Source organism: Macaca nemestrina, chromosome 1 (assembly GCF_043159975.1).
Source record: "Macaca nemestrina isolate mMacNem1 chromosome 1, mMacNem.hap1, whole genome shotgun sequence".
Classification (NCBI taxonomy): domain Eukaryota; kingdom Metazoa; phylum Chordata; class Mammalia; order Primates; family Cercopithecidae; genus Macaca; species Macaca nemestrina.
Genome location: NC_092125.1, coordinates 151,048,172 through 151,054,474, shown reverse-complemented (window position 1 = coordinate 151,054,474; position 6,303 = coordinate 151,048,172). Strand labels below are relative to the sequence as shown.

The 6,303-nt window shown below is 37.1% G+C and overlaps 1 long non-coding RNA gene across 4 annotated transcripts in view; it reads right to left on the bottom strand.

Annotated features, from left to right (window-relative positions):
* Positions 1–1,500: 1,500 nt before the first annotated feature.
* Positions 1,501–6,303, bottom strand: part of LOC105482728 (uncharacterized) — a 65,414-nt gene continuing 60,611 nt past the window's right edge. For 3 of the 4 annotated variants that reach the window (XR_011619433.1, XR_011619437.1, XR_987816.2), the window contains 2 exons: positions 2,155–3,380; positions 1,501–1,673 (listed from right to left, as the gene is read on the bottom strand). This is a non-coding gene — a long non-coding RNA (uncharacterized lncRNA). The remainder of the gene's footprint in view (positions 1,674–2,154; positions 3,381–6,303) is intronic. The other variant, XR_987818.2, reaches the window with a different exon arrangement.

Genomic DNA, 6,303 nt, shown 5'->3' with positions numbered 1-6,303 from the left:
CTGGCACCTTAATCGTGGACTTTCCAGGCTCCAGAATGGTAAGAAAATAAATGTCCATTTATTATAAATTACCTAGTCCCAGGTATTCTGTTATAGCAGCATAAACCAGACTGAGGCAATAAGGAAACCCTGTTGGGGAAGTGGAGAGGGCAGTGTTTCTGATAGGGTAGTCAGGGAGAGGGGCCAAGGGTTCAACACTGGGACTGAGCTCTGAAGGCAAGGATATGCCAGTGGCACCTCCAAGTTTGGGATGTTTGAAAGATTAACATGAGGAATGTACATATAAGAATGGGCGCAGGCTGCGCCTGGTGGCTCACGGCTGTAATCCCAGCACTTTGGGAGGCCGAGGCGCATGGATCACTTGAGGTCAGGAGTTTAAGACCAGCCTGGCCAACATAGTGAAACCCTTTCTCTACCAAAAATACAAAAAATTAGCCAGGTGTTGTGGTGCACACCTGTAATCTCAGGTACTCAGGAGGCTGAGGTGTGAGAATTGCTTGAACCCAGGGAACGGAGGTTGCAGTGAGCTGAAATCATGCCACTGCACTCCAACCTGGGCAACAGAGAGAGTTCTGTAAAAAAAAAAAAAAAACCAAACAAAAAAAAGTGGGTGCAGAGCTGACACCAAAGAAACATTTGTTGATTTTTTTTTCTCATAATGTTCATGCTAGTTATGTAAGAGTGAAGAGGATTCTAGGCACAAAGACAGCAGATATAAGCTTTTAAGCAGTGGTACAATTTGGGTTCTCCGGGAACCAGTCGCTGAGAAAGAAGTTAGTGTGCAAAAATTGCATTAGTGAGTACTATTAAGAAGCCTGTAGAAGAGAGGAGAGGGATGCAGGTGTGAGCAGAGGGAGAAGTCAGGCCATGATGAAGCCTCAATGGGAAATTCAGCTGCCCTACCTGAAGGGAGATCTAAAGGTGCAATGAACCTTCAGAGCTGTTGTGCATTAGGGGACGAGGGCTAGGCCTTTATTTCCTCCTGTAGGTCAGTCATTTGATGCAGGTAACCCAATAAAGAGAATGTGACCCTTTTGGACAAGGCAGCTCTCTTCAGCCTAGGGAATTCACTAAGAGCCGAGCACAGGGAAATAATTCTCCATGGACCTCTCACCTTTCTGGATGAGCAGAGTACAACACAGAGTCTACTCAGAGGTTTAAGCAATTAAATATCATTTTGGGAACTTCGAGATTATTTTTGATCAGACATTCAAATTTGACTTATGCTAACTAAGATTTTGTTTCCTTCCTTGGTTATAATAATGGGAAGATTTTGAGGTGCCAAATGTGAACCATGTATAAATGCAGTATTAATTCAACCAAACAAATATTTTTTGAAATGTTTGTATGTGTTTTTCTCAAAGAGCTTAAAAACCACTAGAAGAAGTAGATACAGAGCCAACTCGCTATGATCTATAATACAAGATCAAGTTAAGGCAAGATGAAGTAGTAAATAACAACAAAATATTTCAAAATTCAAAGTGTAGAATATATCTTTAAATGAAAGATAGTGTAATTAAATAGAGAAAATGTTAAAATGTGGAAGACATCCTTTAAGTAGAATCTTGATGCATTGGAATGGGGGAAATCTTTTAAGCTGAGTCCAACAGGTGAGCCAGCCTGAAGGCGTAGAATGATTGATGGTCAGTAGGCTGGATGGCTGGAGAGAAAGGCTGTGGAGGGATATATTGAGAGGCAGGATGGAAAAGATAATTAATACTTGGAATGTTGCAGGTGTTGAATCCCCTACTAAAAAATTCAGACTTGATTTTTTTAGAGTAGTGTCTCAAAATGTGGCTCATGGGATGCCTGCATTAAGACCGTGTGGGATGCTTGTTAAAAATTCAGATTCCCATACTCCATCCTACACTTTCTGAATCAGAATTTCTGGGGCTAGTTCCCTAAAGTCTGTAGTTTTTACAAGCTTCCTACTACAACTAGAAAATCTCTGCTCTGTACAATGAGAAACTATGGAAAACTCAGTTCTCTGCCTCTCTCTCTATAGCATTTGCATGGGATTCCAGGAATTAGGGCCCCAAAGTGTTTCATTTGAAACAATAAGTTAGCAATTTAATATGCTCATCTTCCATTTGCCCATTTCCACTGATGTATAACATTCCAATACTTTTCTCTCCTTTCCAAAAAATTACTTACTTTTATGAGACGCTCAGAAATTGTTGTCAGTCCTGTAGTTACTATTCTCTAGTCTTAGTGGAGCACTTTCCAGTCTTCCAATCATAAGAATTATTTTACAGTAGAATAAAAGAGGCATCCTCGGGGCCCTTGGAGACTGTTTTCTGAGTTGCAGTCATAGCAGGGAGTTGATTTTTTTGTTTATGATCTGTAAATTTCCTCCCAAATGTCTGATAGGTTTCAGCTCCCTTAGCATCCGGTCTAATCTTGTATTTTTCACTTACAAGTCTGCCCAACAATTTAAAATTTTTTCCAAGGAACTGTTTTTCCTTGTTTCCCTCATAAGTACTTGTTTTTCACCTGCTTCATTTCATAAATCTCTTGTTAATATTTTCTTTTATCTTGGTCTTCTTTTCTTTAGGATAAGAAGGACTGTGCATGCTAACAGAGAAGTGATGCATTTTATAAAGCATATCAGATTCCTCACCATCCTCATTTATTAACAGTAGAATTATCATAGTAGTAAAGCGTATAGTATAAATAACAGTGCCTCTCTTTCCTCCATTTTCCTCTCCCAAGTCATATCTATTTTTACATCTATTCTCATATTTTGTTTCCTCAGATTTCCTCTATGGGAGGAGAATAAGTTAATACTCTTCTTTAGCAAAAACATCAAACATGGATACTAATGTGATTAAGGAATTTTCCCCATGCAATAAGGGATTGGGTGAAAAAAAGAAGTCACACTTTCTCTGGCTGTTAAGGTATGGGGAGATCAAAATTAACAAGTGATTCTTTACAGCCTGTCTGTGATCTGCTCAAGGAAGTTCCACCTGTGGCACCTCCAAGATGCAAAATCAAGAAAAGGGAGGCCAGAAGTGGGAATAAAAGATTCTAAATATGGATAAAAACTGTGAGAGGAATTTTATCAGAATTTGTTTTGGAAATTTACAGTAGAGAAGAAACTGATCTTCTATAACTGTGTTGGATATGGATGGAGAGAAACATTAGTATTTTAAAAGTATGGTTATGGGCTAGCTTTCCCCTTTGTAGTGTGTCAAATACCATTAAAACACTTTGAAAAAAAGTGGTTAATGGAGCTGAATGTATTTGATAGTAATTCTGCTCTGAGGCTGGATCACATGGATTTCTGAATTCATAGTTGTTCCAAGCGAAGTCAACAAGCCAGTTGTAAGTGAACAGTCTTCACTTGTTACGAAGTGAAGGGAATGTCCGCATTAATGTCCCTAGAAGAGGGAGAGAATTGGTTCATCACTGATACATGAGGAATGAGTTTTCCCAAAAAAAACTGCCGTAGTGTAGGCCCAGACTACAATGCAACAACTGAAGCCACCTGGGCAAGCCAGTTGTACTGGAGGCAGTGAGGATGAGACCCAATGGCTAGAGGTAGGGGTGCAGTCATCAACAGTACTAACAGTAGCAGTATGGACTGTCTGCCTGAAATATGAGACGTCTCCTAGATATAGAAGAATAAGGGAGTGCTGTGGCAAGCTGGTGAGAAGTGACCGGGTCAGGATTCTAGCTGTTATATTGTTGGAAAGTTAACCGTAGAGTCGTTGGTTCTGTTGCCACAGTGGATACTCATTACAAGCCCTCAGTTGTAGTTTCCCAGGTGTTATCTATGATATAACATGATGGCTATCATATAATTTATGATATACATGATATAACAATCTATACTGCCAAATAAAACAAACTTCTGTGTTTTTCTGGCACCTTTCTGGCAGCATTATTTCTCTGTCCCCTTCAATAGTCGAATTTCTAGGAAGTAGTCTCTATGGTGTTGACTTGGCTTCTTCAACTTCCTTGATTCATCTCTTCCCCTCATCTATACCCAAACTCCCCAGCAAGTGCTGGCGTTTTTGTCACCAGGCACCATGTGAAATATGTTCACCTCTTTTTGTCTGTACCACAGTTTTCTCTGACATGGTCTACTGCAGAGATTCAGATTGCTTTTTTGGTAAACAATTTATGTGCCCACATAGGGCGATTACAGGGAGAAAACTAGTAGTGGCTGGAGAATGTAAGTGCCAGTTCCCTTGACGGTTGTGTATGTCATTGGAAAATCATGAAAATGTAATTCTAGCTTTATATGTCAGTCTTACAAGCTTCAGTAATATGGACCTGTCTTTGAGAGGTTTACCCATTCGTAGTATACTGAAGAGGAATAAAAAGACTTCTAAGTCTGAAGGATTGAGGAGGTGACCTAGGCATATGGTGATGTCACTGAGACACTATCAATGGGATAATTTGTGGGCAACTACTCAGTCTTACTCAGGGCAATGCTGTCTATTTGTTTTCTGTTTTAAGTTTTACAGTTACAACTGTCTCTTCATCCTTTATTTTACTTATTTGACCAGGTAATTTTGCATCACTTAATTGCTTCCCTGTATTTACTTCAAAGAACTTCTGAAAATCACTTCCTTCTTTACAAAGATAATTGGTTGAATTTCAATAATAGTAAGATGTTATTACACAGGATCTGTGTTATATTTAATAGTTTTGAATTTGCCCATATCTGATTTAGTGATGCTGATAATTGACTGAGTTCCAGTGAAAACCATATCTTTATCTGAACTTAATATTCCTTAATATTGTGAAGGAACCAATCATTTGTAATGGCTATTACTCCTATCAAGTCTCTACAGATTTTCAAATCGATATGGAGATGTTCATCAACCATCAACACAATCTCATTATCCTTATATTACTTTATAGTAGTTTTTCTGCCTTTATTTTTATTTTATTTGAATTTGCCTTCCTTAATCTGGTTACTTCATATGATATACTAAGAATTTCTTAAAACCATTCTGATTTTATTTAGTCACTGCATTTTGAAAACATGTTGGTATTTGTTGTATCCAATGAAAAAATGCTGCTTTTCTTACATTACACAACTACATCTGTGGATTTCTTAGCATTTCTTTCAAATGTTTTTTTAATGTAGTATTGTACAGCAAAATAAAAATAAAAAAAACTTGATGACTTGCCCCAGTTTAGTTTTAACCATTTCACTTATTCTTGATGTACAACATAATGTATGTGACTGAACATTTTTTTTTCTGTGTTGTTCTACAGTATTGGTTTATTTAGATGTTTGACAAAACTCCTAATTAAACTAAATTGAATTAACATAGTTTAAAATTAGTTTAACTCATTGAATTTATTGTGTATATGTATCTTATATGATATGGAGTAAAGCCATGGTATGGCTTTCTAATAGAGCCATTGCACTAAGGAAACATAGCTTAAGAGAGAATTCTGGGCATGTGCAATCATTAACTTTTGAATTTCTTTCCCTCTTAGAATATTTTAAAAGAATTAATTATCTCAATAATGTCAACCATCTAAACTGACTGTAAGATTTATATTATCTAGCCTATTTACATATGGAAACCTTCTATATATAAATGCTATTCTTCTGCTATCACCTCTTATATTACTGAAGTAATACTATAATAGTACCTTTGATTTATGCAGCACAGTATCTCTAAGGAGTTAGAACTACTTTATATTATCTTATTAATTCTTTTAACATTGCTATGAAGTATGGAATGAAATGAGTGGCATTTATCGTCATCTTCATTTTATAGTTAAAGAAGCCAGATGAAAGAGGTGACTTAGCTTTCCTCAAATTAAAATTTTCACTGGTTGGAAGACAAAGAAAAGAACATTGAGCACCAAATTTCTGAATCTTTAACCAGCTTGTGAGTTACAGCTATGTGAAAGTCACTAGATGTTGTTCTAAGTGTGTAAATGTAATAAAAATAATATATTTTATATCATATAGGAAGTATGTGTGTATATATTTCATTTTATTCTATTCTAAACATCACAAAAGCGATCATGTCCAGGAAGCTTTTTATCACTGTTATGAATAACCAGGATTTTATATAAATGTGTATGTGTGTGTGTGTGTGTGTGTGTGTGTGTGTAATTCCCTCACTTAACATCTTTAAGTTTTTGAAAACTCTGTCCCTCAATAAAAGGCCACTAAAATTTTTTTTTAATTAAAAAAAATTCTGTAGAGATGAGGTCTCACTATCTTCACCAGGTTGGTCTCCAACTCCTGGCCTCAAGTGATTCTCCCCCCTCACCCTCCCAAAGTTCTGGGTTTGCAGGCATAAGCCAGAGTCCTGCCCACCAGTA